Here is an 18099-nt window from a genome sequence, read left to right as displayed (position 1 = left end):
CGCAAAAGACTTCATCAGCAAATCAACTGCACTGAGAACACACATCATACATATTTCGAAACGGACTTCACCGCTGACAGTCCACAAAGTCCTTTGCGCCATTTGAATATAAAAATTAAAAATGCTCTAAGTTGATGTGGATAACTGCTAAATAGCACTAAATACCCAATAAAAGACACTTGTTAGACTTTGTCATGTCTGGTCACCATCAGTACGCTAATTCACCAGCTGCGCACTGTCCCACCATTAAAAGCTAATAAATGCGCCAAAGAGACTTTGTTAAAGTGCAGCAACAACATACAGGCGACATTATGTAGCTCCGTTCTCTCATTCCTGTTTAATATACATTTATGTTTGTATGTATGTTGACTTTCATGTTAATAACCAATATGACGCTAATAGTACAATTATGCACGCACACATAGACAAGCATGAGTATAAGTTTAGCGCCGGTTTAGATAGTCATGCCAAGAAGGAAGTACTCCAATATATTTTTGACCTCAAAAGCACAGCTAATATTGTGTGATTTAGTTACAAATAGTTTTTTGAAAATTCGAAAATACTTTCGAAAGCACTTTATGTTGGTTTATGGTGGCTAAGGTAATGTAGTTTCCTAGCTTGTCTGAACCGCGCACCAAGGTACACACCAACCATGTCACGTAATGTCATTTTGCACTTAGCACCCATAGAAATAGCCATAAATTGACTTGGCTTTCTAAGTAAACCTGTGACAGAACTCTTAAGAAATATCAGCCGCTTTGATTTCATAAGTGATCTTTTGGATCATTTGATTTCGGCTCACACACCTTTGGATGATATCTATGGGTAGGTAGAAGCCGCTAAAGCAGAGCTCCATGTTGGTGACAGAATCTACTGCACGCAATTATCCATCAGTATTGTAATCGGAATTCCTTACTACTGCAGCCTTTTTCAAACATTACGATGTCCTTAGATCAACGGCTCTGAAGTAAAGTCACTTTCAGAGAGGTGACTATCCACTTTAGTAGTAGAACAGTAATACTCTACCTAAGTTCATTAACCGTACGCTCAAGGCTAGCAAATGAAGCATGGTAAGGCTATGCCATCAAAAGCTTCAGAATTTATTTCGCCCACGCGATATAGTTGGGCATCTTATTGTATGCCAGTTGTAGAAGCTGTTTGAATGAAGATGAGGTACAAACATCTCAACTCTTCCTTTTGATTAACCCGTCTTTGTGAGAGCAAGAATTAAACACTTGAGAGCTCACGCTTGCAGATATCCCACTGAGCTGGGTATAGAAATTAAACGCCAAAACAGATTCATAATGGCTGAAGGGTACTTTGTTGATTTGGTTTTCGAATTAATGCTATGATTCTAGACGAAAATTGGATAATAGGCGTTATAGCGTCCTCTTTATACCCTAAACAGGGTATATTAAGTTTGTCACGAAGTTTGTGACACCCAGAAGGAAGCGTCGGAGACCCTATAAAGTATATATGTAAATGATCAGTACGTTAAGCGAAGTCGATTTAGCCATGTCCATCTGTTCGTCTGTCCGTCCGTCTGTCTGTATATATACGAACAAGTCCCTCAGTTTTCAAGTTATCGTTTTGAAATTTTGTAAACGTCATTTTCTCTTCAAGAAGCTGCTCATTTGTCGGAACTGCCGATATCGGATCCCTATAACATATAGGTGCCATACAAGCTGAACGATCGGAATCAAGTTCGTGTATGGAAAACTTTCACATTTTACAAGATATATTCACGAAATTTGGTATAGATTATTTTCTAAGACAACAATGTAATCTCCGAAAAAATTGTTCAGAACGGATTATCATAGCATAAGCTTCCATACAAACTAAACACATAGTTATTAACAGAAATGCACCAGTGAAGAGTATTTAGCTTCGGTGCAACCGAATTTAACGTTTTTTCTTGTTGTGATTACATTTAATATTAGATCGGGTTTGGTCCAAATTCGATTCAACAAATTCTAAATATATATCTTTAAAATGACCGAATTCGGACTATAATCAGGTCCTACTTTCCAAAGAAGGTCAATTTGAATCCCATCAGCATACTTTGAGTCAGAATAGATAACTGAAGCATTGGTCATCGTTTGAGTCAACTTTAATCCAAAAACAACCATAAGCTATGATTAAGTTTATTAGCTCGCATTTAACGAATATGACGACGCACGTCCTGCCTGTAGACTTTATACATATGTACATATATCAACTTATACATATGTAAGAAGTGGGCAGCTGTTTTGAATATATGATTTGAAATATATACGAAATCGGCCCTCACTTTTCCTATTCCCGTTCCATACTCCGAATATTACAGTCTCCTCTTGGCTGACTATAAAAACCTACGATATCTACAATATTTCGACTGCATCCGAACTTAACCCCTACCTAAATGGGGTTTTTTAATCACTTCCGCAATCCATTAGCGTAGAAAACACATGAAATGATAATGAAAATGCGTGCAATGGTGACGTGAATAACCACTTAAATACTTTCAGCTTTATTTTTGTTTTTATTCCCACACAATACTCCAAACACATGCTCATAAATCGATACACCATGGTGTCAAACGATTATATTGCATGCACCTGTAATATTTACGTAGATTTGCCATGTAGTTGTAGAAATGAAATTGGTGTAAAAGAAAGCTGGCTTGTTAGTTGATAACAAATTAATTGCCTAATATCCCTGGCCTGCATAATTTATTAATAATTCTCCTAGTCAGGAGCTATAATATACCGGTTAAACATGCAGACATTTATTTTTGGAAGCGATTATTTGTCACCTTTGTGTTCATGCGCTTATGGAAAGTGACTTATCTCGAATATGAAGATTTGAGCACAATTTGGTTCTTAGTTTAACTTTGTCAGCGCTGTTCCAGTATACGAGTTCTACAAGCAAGGTGAGATTTACAAATGCTTTATGAGCTCTGCAGGATATAAAAATTACCGACACAGTGGCGCGTTTTTTCTTAACTAGATTTGAACTATTATTTCAAACGATCAAAGATGTAGAATCAGACCTGAAAATGTAGTACAAATGTTTAAGTTTTTCAAAGCTTAAGAGAAATGCGGAAACTCAAAAATCTTAAAAATGATTAAGTTTCAGCAATATTTTTTATAAAATTTATATTATGAATATATAAATCCTCAAGCAACTTTTTGTAAGTCTCGGCTAAGATGGTCTTCAGTACCTTCCTTTAAATGGCTTCAGTACGCATTTCAAGAAGAAGATTTTCAGTTTCGAAAAGAAAAAAAATTGCCGAGAACTTAATCTGAAAAATTCAAATGCAGTGCGAGGACGCTCGTTTCATATTTATCCAAAAAATCAATCCCAATCATACCATAATATGACGGTGTATTTTCGTGGTGCAAAATCCATGAATTTACTGTCCAGATACCTGGATGCCTCCCTGTGGAACGTGTTTATGGTGAACCTCACCACCGTAATTAACGAAAACGATGAACATGACCTTGATTTTTGAGCGGCTTTGGCTAGGTTTTTTCGTTATTGGCTCATTTTTAAGCCGTCATTGGCTAGATTATTGACATTTTCGACGTCATATTCCTAAACCGAAGTGCCGTTAATATTGATGATGCATTTGTTGAATGTAGGACCCGCAGCTGCGATATCAAGCATCTCTTTTGCGATGTTTACTCAAAGTTTTTTTGCAAAAGATTCAGGTTTTTTGGGAGGATTCTAGCATTGACACATTTTATACCCAAAACGTTAACCAAAATGTATTCAGTCTATTCATAAGAGATTTTGAGATTTTTTTTTATCTCGTTGATTTTCAAACAAAGTTGCTTAAATTTTTTAAATTGGCATGTTTTTTCGATGACTTCGTGACCGGCACCGACCGCTTTATGCCATTCAAATACCTGTTTACGTGATAGAGTAGACTCCCCATAAAACTACTCGGTAGCCGTTATTCCACTGGACCACTGGAAACACAAAAAGTTTAGGAAATTGGATACATGGCGACTTAGATTTCTCAAAACCTCTAGAAACGCAAATTCCTGTCATACTGATTACATCCATCTCGAAATCTTTCTTTGTAAATCTTTTAATTAAAAATATAAATTAATTCAAATTTCAATTAATTTTTATTTTAATTTTTTTAAATTCAAATTTTTGGGATTACAATCAAAAAAAAATTAATTGAAGTTTTAATTCCTTTACTAAATACCTTTTGGGGAAAATTAAAAACAATTTTTTAAACCCAAAAATCGAATACAAAGTTAAAAATGTAAATGTTGATTCTGAAGAACGAACTGAAAAATATCAAAAAATCTATATAAATGAATAGCAAATTTACAATTAAAACTAAAAAAATATGTTTTTGAAATTAAATTTAAATTATTTCGCGCTTGTATGCTGAAAATATAAATTTAATTAAAAACTAAATTTTTAATTGAAGTTTTATTTTTTTTTTTGATTGAAAATTTTAATTTTAATAAAAAAAATAATTAAAAAGTTTTAAATTTAATTCAAAAATTTCAATTAAAGATGTGTATTCTAAAAATAGAAAATTTTATTTTTGAATAAAAATTAATTTAATTAAAATGAACCGTGGTACAAATAACTTCCAATTTTGAAAAAAAAATTTAATCAAAAATTTTTGTAGCGAAAACCGAAAATTTAAAATTAAGTTTAATTAAAAAATAAATTTTTAATTGAATTTTTTTTTTTAAATGTAAATTTTAATTTTAATAAAAATTTTATTAAAAAAGTTTAAATTTAATTCAAAAATTTTAATAGAAAAATAGAAAATTTTATTTAAAATAATAATAAAAATTGATTTAATTTAAATGAACCGTGGTATAAATAAATAACTTCCAATTTTGAAAAAAACATTGAATCAAAAATTTTTACAGCGAAAACCAAATATTGAAAATTTAAGTTTAATTAAAAAATAAATTTTTAATTGAAATTGTTTTTTAAACATTAAGTTTAAATAAAAAATTTCAATAGAAGCATAAAATTTGAATTAAAAATTTTTATTCCAAAAATTTACAATTTAATTTTTAACTAAAACTGAAAATTTAATTTTTTATTAAATTAATTTTTAGTTTAATTAGTTTTAAAGTTTTAATTTTAATTTTATTAATTTATTATATTAAATTTTTGCAATAAAATTTTAATTGAAATTTTTAATTAAATTTAAATATTCAATTTTCGATTTTTGCAATAAAACATAAAATGTAATTCGTTTTTTCAAAGTTGAAAGATTAAGCTATTTACTTTGAACCACTGTAAAAGAGATCAAGTAAATAGACAGTTTAAGAACCATTTGAAAATTGCTTATAAAATATAAATATAAAATAAATTAGACATAACCACGAAGCAATACTCGAATATTTAAATCATTTTAAACGGATATCAAAACTCATTTTTTATTAAAAAAAACCTTAAGTTTGCTTATATTTCCGAAGCATTGTATTAATTTAATATCATTAAACACTAATTTGGCCATGTTAATTATGTGTGTTTCCGGAATCACTTTCACAAAAGTTACAAAAAGGTCTTCTTTCGTAAAGAAGTTGGAAATGTATTTTATAAATCAATTTATTTAAAAATATTAACTAATTAGAATTTTTTATTTTGAATTAACTAAATTTTGCTTTTAAAAATAATACTCCCTCGAAATTCACACATTTAAATAAATAAGTACATAAATAGTGATATAAAAAAATCTTAACAAAAAACTACTAAAAAATTTAAAATGTTATTTTTTTTACTTTTCGATCGTTTATCTATTGATTTTTGCACTTTTAACCCAAAATTATAGTGATTTTTCACCTCAAAACACATACGAGGTAATAGGAAAAAATCAAATAAGTACCGCTAGTATTTATTATTTCCAAAAATATGTACATATACAATATTAGTTCTTATTGATATCTTAACTGCTTAATAAAAGAAAATTCGGTGTGCCAACTAAACACAGCTGCTACAGTGCAAACGTTTCGCCTCGTTTCGTTAAGTTTGTAAACAGACAAATTTGTTATCAACTCAACGCACAACCGATTAGACCAGTCACGGCGAGAGTGAATTTATCGCCCATGACTTCTCACCTAACACGCTGAGATACACATACACAGCGAGAGAGAGAGAGAGTCACAAGCCAACACAAGCACAGAAGATACATAACAGCAACAACGCACAGGCACTGGAGCAACAAATAAATAACTGTCGGTTGCGGCGAATTAACCGCACAGTTGATTTCGCCGCGCTGCTGGACTACGGTCACCGCTCAACAGTGTATCTGCACATGTTCGCTGCTGAGTGACTCGTTTAGTGCCTCACAAACGCTGCGCAGCGCATACATAGCGTACGAAAACGAGGAAGCGAAGAGAAGTGAATCGTGTTTTTTTTGTTTTGTCGTACAATTGTACAAAGTGAAGTGAAGAATTGTGTGCGGAGGACTGGATTGTGTATATAGAATTCGTGGATGAATTCTTCCCAAAGGCGTTTTTCGCATTGTGTGCACGAAATTCGAGTGAATCGAGCAAAATCCGCAGTTTGGATGAATGTGAAAATCGTAAAATTGAGGCAAATGTTTCATTAATTCGGTGATAAAGTGCAGAAAAGTAGCGAAAAGTGTGTGAATTAACGGTGAAAAGTGAAGTTTAGTGTAGATTGTTGTTGTTATTGCTGAGCCTGTTGTTGTTGTGTAGCGACCCAAGCAGCAGGAGGTGCATGCAGTCAACTTTTTTCTCGTGCGCTTAATCAGCCGCCCTGCAACCAGCAATTTAAGGAAGCTGTCACAGAGAGACCCACACACGCACACCCACATACACAAACACAGAGAGAACGTTAGTGTGCGCTATAGCAACGCTTGTGCCCATGTTGTTGTTGTTGTGCGCGTATGAGTGTGAAACATTAAAGTGTACACATTAGAAGACAAAGGCGAAAAGAATTTCATTAAAATACACACAATTTATGTGAATAAAGAGCAGCTCTAAATGGATATGTGAAAATTAGCTGGCCAATAGTAACGGTATAGCGGAACAAAAGTCAATTCAAATGGTAATAAATGCAGATTTCAACAAAAGTTTGCGTGTGTGTGTGTTTACGAATGCTTTTGTTGGCTGCTTTCGGTGCTGTCTGCGGCCAGTGAGGCAGAGTGAAGCACAGTGAAGCAGCAAAATGCTAAAGTTATCAAAGAAAGTGCTTAAAATAAGTGAAAAGTAAATGAAAAGCCGCGCTAAGTACTGCTATTAATAAAGTAAAGCAATAAAGTGTTCAATTTCCGTTAGCAACTGCAACGCGCAGCCCACACGCTGCATTGGACCAACGAAAAAACTTCGAATTTTGTGCAGCAGCCTGTGGGACTGCACGCCCAATTGGCGCTTGGTAACCAGAATTCAGTGATGCAGCTCACAGCTTTATTTTGTTGTTGTTGTTGTCGATTTTCATTTTGTTTTTGTTTGTGGCCAGCAATTGGCAGACGGCTGGTCAGGCGATGTGCCCTGTTGTTGCTGTTGTTGATAAAAGTTCTTACGCTCCTGCTGCCTGCCTACCTAAACGCGCTGCCCTGCCCCGGCGCTGTCGCCTAATAGTCGCTGCCGCTGCACGAAATTTTCAGTGGGTTTTTGTGTACCTTTGAAGAAATCAATAAAAAGAACTGTCAACTCCGGGCACGAAAAGTACCAGTTTGACACCAGTAATACTGCAGTCCGGAACAAAAAACACACACAATGTTATAAAAGAGTCGCCAATAATTAAAGTTCGCATACAGCTTGCTCTAACGCATGCAGCTGCCGCTAGCCGCGTGTTGCACGTGCTCTGTTGTCATCTCTCTCTATCTCTTGCAATGCGTGCTCTCATACAGAGTTTAGAGTTGAATTCGCTCTGCAAGCGAAGTCATTGGAAGCAGCAATTGTCTACTTTTTGCTATTGTTGTTGTTGCTTGGTGTTGGTTTATGTTTACAAAATGTTTCATGCAATCATTTTTGCTTGATCATTAACTTGAGAACGCGTTTGCCGCTACTTCTTCCCATTGTTGTCAGAGTCTGCTTAGTATCTTTTACTACTTCAACTTTTTGTCTGCTGCTTTCAGCTCTTCTTAGTGACATACTAGTCTTCTTATGTTCTTTGCTGCTTTCTTTCTTGTTTATCTTTACCATTCAAGCGTTTTCTGATTGGCATATAATATATAAAAATACATACATATATACCGTCTACATACATATGTACTGACATATACATATATACATACATATCTATAAATAACTGCCATTCTTTGTTGTTTTTATCACAATAATTTTTTGGTCCGTATCGAGGAAAATCGCTTATTGACATTAATCGCCAAAGTCCACACAGCCATACATACACATAACTGACAGTTGAGGTTAGGCGAGACTTTGATAAAAAGCAAAATCTCATACAAAGTGGAGTATGTCAATTAGTTGACATCAATTAAGTGTCGGCGACCGACAGTAAAAGCAAAAAAGCTGCAAATGTGATATTTAAAGAGATTATTAATAAAGTTCGAAAGCAAAAAAATAATTGAAAAAACATTTGTGTGCGAAATTATAGCTCATATAACAGCTGCATTGAACAATGGCAACCCAAGCAGAAAAAAACAACAAATGATAAAGCAAGATTCGCACAGTTAAATTTAGTCAGCTTGCAAAGGGCAAACGCCTTAATTTCTGACATTTCACTTTGCACGCGCGCTCTTGCGCTCACACTTGCTCGCGCTCTCACGTTCTTTGCCACAGCACAACTGTCAAATTGTGCGCTCGCTGTCAAATTCGGTATCCTTGTTGTTGAGTCCTTTTTGCTTTTGCACATCACAGCCTACACAGCGACAAAAACAGACACACAGCTGCACTCACACGCAGTTTACTTCCACGTTCGACCGCATTTTCCGCATTGCGATACTGGCGATAGGCATGCAAATCTGATGGCAATGCACTGCAGCAGCAACTAATGCATATACACACATACACATGGACGCTAGTGTATGTGTGAGCACGAGTTTATGTGCGCACAATAGCTCCTCATGGGTTGCATGACCTTTGACATATTTTCAGCCTCTGGCGACCTTTCCAACAGACACAAGACCAACGTGAATTGTTGGCAAAAAGTCTCGCTATTTGTGTGCCCCAAAGTTTTGGAGAGCTTACCATGAAGTTCATTAAAAACTCAAAAAGTTTTGTAAGACAAAAACTACGAATTTCGGCTTTCCAATTGGAACGAGGCACAGCAGCAATATTGTGTTCCTGCTAGGAAGTTGTAATGTAAAAATATGAAGTTGGTCTAATGTGAAGAAATATCTCAAAGTGTTTGAAGAATAAGGCTCTCAGTTTTAACATATAGACAAAATTGAGTCTCTTAAACAGTATAAGAAAATTTACTCGAAAAAACTTGAGACAAGTTGAGGGTTTTAAAATTCAGTTCTTATTGGGGAACTACGTACGTAGAGTAGTAGTAGGAAGCAGTTAAAGCAGCCTCAAACGAAATCACTAGATCTCTACAGTCAGCATATAATCATAAGCTAGTAAGCAATCACGAGTTTTGAAACAGTTCGATGCAAGTTTCTGCTGTCAAAGTAAACATCTTGGTGAGAAGTCTTCATAGTACAAAATAGTAAATTATGTATTTCAAGCAGACAGCAGACTTAATTACCCAAAATTGTCATGACTTAATGAACCTACTTACCAAAGCAATTTCTAACTGTGTTGGTATTTTCGCCGTTACCACTAGACTTACACTCAAAAGCGGATATATGTATTACGAAGTTTGTAACACCCAATAGGAAACATGAGAGACCCTATAAAACACATATCTAAATGATCAGCTTGACGAGTTGAGTCGATTCCGCCATGTCCGTCTGTGGGTATATGCATGAACTAGTCCCTCACTTTTTGAGATATCGATCTGCCTTTCCCCCCAGAGCAGCTACACATTTGTCAGAAACGGCTATTGTGTAATATTTTAATATAAAAAAAAAAACAGTTAAGTAGTGCCAATTAACTTTTATTCATCATTTTCTTTGACGCTATAACCGAGGGTTGGTCTGGGCCGAGAGCACGAAAGAATAGTTTCGTTCTCCTTCCATAGGATGGAGTGTAATTTTTATTCGTCGAAGAAGGGATATGTTTCTCAATTGTCTTGACTTAATCGAACTTATAGCTGTCAAGAGTGACGTAGCTCCCAAGATGAAATCTTGTATGTGGCCGCCAAGTACTTTGTCTTACCCTCATTCACCACAAGACCAACCGCTTTTACTTCTTTTTTCTACGTTTGAAAAGGCTGCTGACGGCCGTTTTGTTAAGGCCTACGATTTCAGTAACATCTGCGTATCTCAGTCTCCTTTCTTTATTGGCGTATAAACCGCTTACCGGTTATAGCCGAGTTTACAACAGCACGCCAGTCGTTGTTCTTTTTCACTACCTGGCGATTTTAGGTGTAGCCAGCGCCTTCTCCAACTGGTATTTCCAACGAAGTAGAGGTCTTCTTCAACTTCCCTCGGCGTGTCTGCGTCAAATACTCTCAGAACTGGAGTGTTTTTATCAATTCGGTCAGCATGACCTAGCCGCTGTCCCTTAATTCGCTGAACTACTTATGTCAATGTCGTCAATATTTCTGCGATATTTGCCGTGGCCAACACGCAAATGACCATAAATCTTCCGCAGAACCTTTCTTTCGAAAACTCGTAACGTCGACTCATCTGATGTTGTCATCGTCCATGCCTCTGCACCATATAGCAGGACGTGAATAATGAGTAACTTATAGAGTTTGGTCTTTGTCCGTCGAGAGAGCACTTTACTTCTCAATTGCATACTCAGTCTGAAGTCTGTTAGCAAGAGTTATTCTGCGTTGAATTTCGAGGCTGACATTGTTGTTGGTGTTAATGCTGGTTGCGAAATTATCTACAACTTCAAAGTTATGATTTCGCGAGTGCGACAACTGTTTGTTTGATGACAGGAGATATTTCGACTTGCTCTCGTTCCCTAGCAGAGCCATTTGCTTCGCTTCCTTATCTATTTTGGAAAAAGCAGAACTAACGGCGCGGGTGTTGAGACCATTGATATCAATATCTTCGTCGTAAGACAGCAGCTATACACTCTAATAGAAGAGTGTAACTGCTCTATTCAGATCTGCAGCTGGAATTATTTTATCCAGGGGTAAATTGAAGAAATCTCACTAGACGAAGTCGCCTTGTCTGCCTTTGTCTGCAACCTCGTTTGGTTTCGAACAGCTCGAAGAAGTCCTTCGCGATCCTGACGAAGCTTTTGGTATTGCTCAGCGTCAGTTTACACAGCCTTCTTAGTTTTGCGGGGATACCAAATTCAGACATCGCGGCATAAAGCCAGCTCCTTTTCGTGCTGTCAACACCAGCTTTAAAATCGACGAAGAAACGTTGAATGTCGATTCTCTTATCACGGGTTTTTTCCAAGATTTGGCGTATGATGAATATCTGGTCACTCACTCTAAATGAGTTTATGAAAAAAACAAAGATTTTCAATATCTCAGTAAATTCACATAGTTGGTTAAAAATTAGACTAAATACTCCGGTTTCAAATAAAATATTTATAAACAATGGATGCATTGTATATAAACATATACATATGTATACAAACAGAAAGTACAAAGCTAATCGAGTGCATGAACTTAAAACGTCAGTTTTTTGATGTTTTTGCTTCATATGTGTAATACATAAACAAATTTAAGAACAACAAAAACTACTGTTAAACAAAACTAAATGCTTATACATATTTTCCACCAACTTTCGTAAACAAATGCAAGACAAGAAAGCGTGAAGTCAGAGTATGTGCGAATGTAGAAAGCGAACAAAGCGAAGTAAATAAAATTTGTATATTAAGGCGAAGCGCAAAGAAAGCAAATAAACAAAAGCGAATGGCGAAAGCAATGAAGAAATTATATCAATATTCAAAAACAATAAAGAAGTTCACAATCAAGCGACGCGGCGGCGGCAAAGCGCTTTAAATTTCTCAATGAGCCGTTACGAATATACTAACATATGTATGTATATGTATATATGTAATTATATTTGTATATCTATATTTTAAATACATACGCACATAGCCAATCAGAAAGCTCAATATGTGCACTAATTGCTGGCAAGTCTTATAGACGCAAAACAAACTTAATTTGCAGTTAACTTCAAAACACAAAAAACGCCATTGCAGCCAACTTCTATGCCAGTAATTCGCATAAAAAGACAAATTTCATTTTTAACAAAACTAATTGAATCTCATTTAAATTCGCATTGCAATTTCCATTTAAAGCCGGCTCAGCTCATAAGCTTATTCAATTATTGCCGTTGTTTTTCCATGGCAAACAATTGAATTTCATTTTTCATTAACATAATTCAGACCATAAACATTGCGCTCGTTCTTTTAATGCAATTTCCATAAACGGCAAAACAGCAAGTCACTTTGTTATTATTAATTAATATAATAGCATAAATGCGGGCAACAACAAAACAAATGGCATTTTCAAACATTAAAACTAAAATCAACATGTCAAGTCGACTAATTTCATTTTGTTGCCGCTTAAATTTAATTTAGGCAATTTGATTTTTATCAATCGACTGACAGTTTCGGCCTGCCATTCATGCCGCAATCACCGCCAAATTGTGGTGGCGCTTCCTTTGTTGTGGGGTACCTCGCGCAAATTCAGTCACATGACAAGTAATTGTCAATCGTTGAGCTGATAAACATTGCTGCAGGGGTAAAGTGTGGCTAATTTAAATTTATTTTAATAAACTGCAATGGTTTTTCCATATTGTGGCAAGTTTGATGACAAATCAAATTTGAACTCAATTAAATTAACCAAGTTGGATTGCAGATCATTCAACGACGTCCAATTCTTTTTGGCACAGAAACTTATTATGAAATCGAAATTCCATATTCATTTTTTCTAATCTCTATCTTCCTTCATCTTTCAACTCAATAATACTTATTCGTCAAATCTCTTTTATCATTCGTTTGTTTCTAGTTAGACCACAAATCAATACAATGTTCATTTAATCGAGATTAAGACATAAGACTCTCTGATTGAGACGCTGCTCTCCGCTCTTCGCCTGAAAGAGCACAAATATTATATTTAGCAATAATTCATAGATAGTCGAAAGTGTGTTGAAATATATCTCCGCGATTTCGTCTATGAGGTTAGCTTATGTTGGAGTTAGGTTAAATGGTCACCCCTAAAAATGAGTTCTTACTTGGGTGGTCCATAATGATACTTAGAATTCTTATATAAATTTCTCTTAAAGACCCTCATAGCGCCATAGACAAAGCTCTTTGAACCGATCACAAATTTGTTGACACGGCTAATGCCTTCTGATTCTCTGCAGGTAAGAGTACCGAGCTGTCTCAGTCTCAGTCTCGCAAGGGCTACACTGTTCAGGAGAAAGCTACTGGATTTTCCATCTCATCTTCTTCCATACAACTTTTCTAATTTGCATCCGAATAGATTCTTATTATCTTATTATTGGACAATGTACAGTTAGAACTCTTACCATTGCTGCAAAAGGAACTTTGTTTATCCCTTACATTCTACTCTAGGTCAGAAAGATCTGACAGTCGCATAGGAGGTGGTTATAGACCAACGTATGCGAAGCGCACGTGAGGTCCATAGGTACAGTGCTAGAGCCCAAGTTGACAACGGAGATCCGACGCATTCCAACTCCGAAGAAAGCTAGGTACGGGTATCATGCTAGTGCATCAGATATCCTGTTTCCAGCGATTCAGCTGTGATCATGCACCGAAACGAGTGTATTGATAAGGAGGCATGATGCTATCACATTTCCAGTGAGGGCAAACTCTCTTTGACTAACTTCGAGCGCATAAATAGCTAGCTCATTGCTAATATCGCCGTTCTGCAGTCGTGGTGTATGCTCACCTTCCTGAAGGAAACTCACTCCAAAGCAGTAAATCTACTGCTACCTTAATAGCTGTCACTTCTGCCTGAAAAACACTTCAGTAGTCCAGTAGTCTAAAGCTCCTTCTTACAAAAGACTCGCCCTCCAACTTTCCCTCGTAGTTTCCACCAATTCGTGAAAAAGCTCACTGCGCCTCTACTCCAGCGACTACTGTTTATCTATAAACCCCTCTGAGGAAGCTCCTAAATAAACTCTTTGCACCCAATCTTTTCCAAAGGTTTTGTGAATACTACATTTGGAAAATATCGACAATTTAGTTGTTAAAACTCAAATTGAAAAATGGTTTACAAAAAAGACAGATCTAAAAATCGTAGGCAAGGTATCTTTCTTGTAAACAAATGCTTTTATTAAAGTGGCTTACTATATGTAGACTCGTACAGTTTTTCCATGAAAGATCATTGACATATTCTACTTCTTCTTTTATTACTCCCCAACAATTTGCTGACCTTTTAAGACTACATATTTTCTTTCCACAGATTATGGGCTCTTTTCAATCGCTTTACTTTGTTTTAATAGAGTCCTATAAATCAATTCAGGAAATCCGATGAAAATTATTTACAGCCAAGGATCGTGATGCCAGTATAATTGGTCTATCAATAAGTCTAATGTGAAAATCTGAGTAAACTCACTTTAGCTACTTCATACGACGAGATCAATGCCTTGGAAATAGACGGCAAATATTACTCCATAACGGAGTCGAACACGTACACATTTGGCCAACAAAAAAGGATTATGCAGACTCCTGTGCTATGGCACAGTTACCAACATTAAAATCTTGACTTGAAGTAATACACAGAGCAAAGCATGAATTCATGTAACTTGAGTGGTGAATTACCAAGTTCACCTCCAAAAGATCGTTGAATTAGGTTAGGTTAGGTCTGGTTGGCCAATAAGCCACGCAAAGACCAGTTTTGGTTCTTTGCGATACCAGAAGGAGTTCACTTGCTAAGTACAAGAGGAGTAGTCATCGTTTAGAATGCCTGCGCTTGACGCGAATTGTAACAGAGTCTACGACCTACGCCAGTGTATCATACTGTGGAGACCCCAGATGCTTACAACGTAGTTTTGCCAATGCGGAACAAGTGCACAAGAGATGTTTCATTGTTTGCCTGGCGCCCTGCTTTAGGCATTTCCTGCAGTCTTCTCGAACTATCAGCCCCATTCGGTGAGCGTATGCCGCCACCAGACTGTGACCAGTTAATGTTCCGATCATGTTCCTATAGTCTTTTCTATCAAGTACCAAATAGGATCGTTGAATTAAGTCGACGGTTTCACTGGATACTTTTAACCATTGTGCACATAAACAATGGTTCAGATATAATTTTTATTTAATGTTTGATTGTATTTTTTTGCGCAATAATTTGCACAATTACTCTGAATGTCAAGCGAATTCGTTTACTTTGACAGCTGGTTTGACGGCTATCCCTCTAGGAAACACCATACCTCAAAGTACACCATATATTGTATGAGCCGTAAATACAGTTGTATGTACATAAATAATGAATTTTAATTATATACTTAGTACATATTATCTTCAAACTTTAAACTGCCTATTAACAGTCATAATGAATGTCAATTTTGTTTGTCTGTAAATCAATTGTTTTTGACAGCTATCTGTCATTGCAAACTGGCAATTTTAAGTTAGCCCTCAAGTTAATGAAGCCCTCAAGGTATATTTGTATCAATGATTACAGCAAATCTAATACCATTCAATCAATTTTAAATGCTCATTTAAATAGTTTTTTTTTTTTTTAACGAGCAATTTTGAACCCACGCAACGCGTAATAAAGAAGCCTTTTATTGTTTAGCGCGTGATTTACGTTCCACGTAGAATTGAAACAAATTAAAAACAGGTTTGACTTACATAAGCTCATTTGACGAGCATTTCATATGCAAAGAAGACACTTGCGGTTGCGCTTATTATAGAGCGTGTAAAGAGCAACTAGTTTGTAATGAAAATAAATACAACAAATGCAAAAAATAATGCTACAAACAAGCTTTCGTAACTGGTTTGCTTTAGCGTTAATCACAACAATGTGTGATGTGTCAGGTAATGATCACAATTCTAGCGAAAAGCGAAGCGAAAGTGTTTCATTGCTTGCTTCTTACTAAGCTGCTTCAACTTTTTTACTTACTATGTTATGTTAATTTACATAATGTTTGGAACATAATTACATAGTTCTAGGAAAATAATTGCGTAGCACTAAACATCATTAGTGTAACATACAATTACAATTTTTTGTTCTATGAATATATACACACTTCCGGATTTGAGTCGCATTTTTCGCCATTCGCCATTTATTTTATGGAATTAAAATTCGACTCATGTCCCATCAGTTACGCTGTTGTTAAGCTACTGTGTAACTAATTCTTCTTTATGTCCGTATTAAATGAAGAAGGCCGGCAAATCACCTGTGTTCTTATGTATAGACAGACATATATACTTTTATAGTATGTTATATATTATTTGGCGCGAAAAAGCAATTAAAGCTATAAATTTATACATGTGAAGGCAACCTTTGCAAGGTGTGTCGAACAATTTGTTAAGAGTTTCGAGCAAAATATTTATTTCTGAGTTTCTTATTTCTTAGTAATATTTATTCTCTATTAAGAATGCTGGAAGCTTCTAAGAGTTCGCTAGATTTTGATATAAAATCCGCTACATATTAATGTTTAAATCAAATAGACAAAAAAGATTCAAATACCAACCAAAAAGCCTTTAATGAAGGTTATATTATTATAATAGGTTATATTTTTATATTATATTATTGAAGAACAATATTTCAGTATATTAGAGCATACCAAGAGTAGCAATTGCGAAAAATAATATCCTGCTTCCGCTAAACACCGTTTTTGCGTGACAACTTCTTCTTTATTGGCGTTGACTTACGCGCTTATAGACGAGTTTACAAAAGCGCGCCAGTCGAACTTCCCTTTCGCTGTTTGGCGCCAATTGGAGATTTTAAGTGAAGCCAGGTCCACCTGGTCCTTCCAGCGGAGTGCTTCCCTCCGCGGGCACTGCGTCGAATGCTCTGAAAGCAGGAGCGTTTTCATACATTCGAATGACAAGACCTAGCAGGCGTAGCCGCTGTGTCTTACTTCGTTGAACTGACTTCTAGAATTTCGCCTTTAATAGTCGAGAGAGGACTTTATTTCTCAATTGTCTACTCAGTCTGAAGTAGCACCTATTGGCAAGAGTTACTTTACTTTGGATTTCGAGGCTGACATTGTTTTTGCTGTTAATATTGTTTCCAAGATAGATGAAATTATCTACACCTACGAAGTTACGACCGTCAACAGTGACGTAGGAGCAAAGTCGAGAGTGCAACGACTGTTTGTTGATGACAGGAGATATTTCGTTTTGTCCTCGTTCACTAGCAGACCCATTTGCTTCGATTCTTTGTCCAAACTGGAGAAAGCAGAACTAACGGCGCGGTTGTTATGATCAATGGTATCGATGTCATCGCCCTACAACAGCAGTTGTACACACTTGTAGAAGGTTGTGTCTTCTCTGTTCAGATCTGCTGAGCGAATTATTTACTCCAGGAGCAGATTGAAGAAGTCGCACGATAGTGAAACGCCTTGTCTGAAACCTCGTTTGGTATCGAACGGCTCGGAGAGGTCATTTCCGATCCTCACGGAGATTTCGGTTTTGCTCAACGTCAGTTTACACAGCCGTTTTGCAGTCATACCAAATTCAGGCATCGCGGCATAAAGGCAGCTCTTTTTCGTGCTGTCAAAAACAGCTTTGAAATCGACGAAGAGTAGTGTGCAACGATCTTCCTTTCACGGGGCTTTTCCTAAATTTGGCGCATGGTGAATATTTAGACAGTTTTTGATTTTCTAGGTCTGAAGGCACACGAATAAGGTCCAGTCAGTTTATTGGCGATGCTTGATGCTCACACAATACGCTTGAAGAACTTTACATACGATGTTGTGGAAGCTTATTTCCCAGTATTTGGCGCAGATTGTGGTGTCTCTTTTTTTGCCGATTGGGCAGAGCTCTTTTAAATTCCAATCGTTGGGCATGCTTTCGGCCGACCATATTGTCCAAAAATGCTTATTCATGCTCCTTATCAGTTCTTTGCCGAATAGCTTTGCCGGCTCCGCAGCTTTGGTATTCTTCGGACGGTAATTGCAAGAGACATTATATATCGATGATCAGA

At 36.1% G+C, this 18099-nt stretch overlaps 1 protein-coding gene across 7 annotated transcripts in view; it reads left to right on the top strand.

Annotated features, from left to right (window-relative positions):
• LOC120766559 (tyrosine-protein phosphatase 99A) overlaps positions 1–18099 on the top strand; it is a 531852-nt gene that overhangs the window by 411777 nt on the left and 101976 nt on the right. The window contains exon 1 of one of the 7 annotated variants that reach the window (XM_040092150.1): positions 6281–7041. The exons of 4 other annotated variants lie outside the window; for them this stretch is intronic. The gene's annotated coding sequence lies outside the window, so the exon portion shown is untranslated. Of the gene's footprint in view, positions 1–6280; positions 7042–18099 lie in introns of those variants that run through there. 2 more of the 7 variants (XM_040092149.1, XM_040092147.1) reach the window with 2 other exon arrangements.

Source organism: Bactrocera tryoni, chromosome 1 (genome assembly GCF_016617805.1).
Source record: "Bactrocera tryoni isolate S06 chromosome 1, CSIRO_BtryS06_freeze2, whole genome shotgun sequence".
NCBI classification, from domain to species: Eukaryota; Metazoa; Arthropoda; class Insecta; order Diptera; family Tephritidae; genus Bactrocera; species Bactrocera tryoni.
The sequence above is the reverse complement of the archived record's forward strand: the minus strand, read 5'-3'. Positions and strand labels throughout refer to the sequence as shown.